The sequence below is a fragment of the Sphaeramia orbicularis genome, chromosome 19 (assembly GCF_902148855.1).
Source record: "Sphaeramia orbicularis chromosome 19, fSphaOr1.1, whole genome shotgun sequence".
NCBI lineage: Eukaryota > Metazoa > Chordata > Actinopteri > Kurtiformes > Apogonidae > Sphaeramia > Sphaeramia orbicularis.
The window spans coordinates 900,787-901,391 of record NC_043975.1 but is presented as its reverse complement, the minus strand read 5'-3'; positions in this window follow the sequence as shown (position 1 = coordinate 901,391).

Here is a 605-nt window from a genome sequence, read left to right as displayed (position 1 = left end):
CCCTTGAACCCTTGAACCCTTGAACCCTTGAACCCCTGAACCCTTGAACCCCTGAACCCTTAACCCTTGAACCCTTGAACCCTGAACCCTTGAACCCCTGAACCCTTGAACCCTTGAACCCCTGAACCCTTGAACCCTTGAACCCTTGAACCCCTGAACCCTTGAACCCTTGAACCCTTGAACCCCTGAACCCTTGAACCCTTGAACCCCTGAACCCTTGAACCCCTGAACCCTTAAACCCTTGAACCCCTGAACCCTTAAACCCTTGAACCCTTGAACCCCTGAACCCTTGAACCCTTGAACCCTTGAACCCTTGAACCCTTGAACCCTTGAACCCCTGAACCCTTAAACCCTTGAACCCCTGAACCCTTAAACCCTTGAACCCTTAAACCCTTGAACCCTGAACCCTTGAACCCCTGAACCCTTGAACCCCTGAACCCTTAAACCCTTGAACCCCTGAACCCCTGAACCCTTGAACCCTTGAACCCCTGAACCCTTGAACCCTTGAACCCCTGAACCCTTGAACCCTTGAACCCTTGAACCCCTGAACCCTTGAACCCTTGAACCCTTGAACCCTTGAACCCCTGAACCCTTAAACCCTTGAA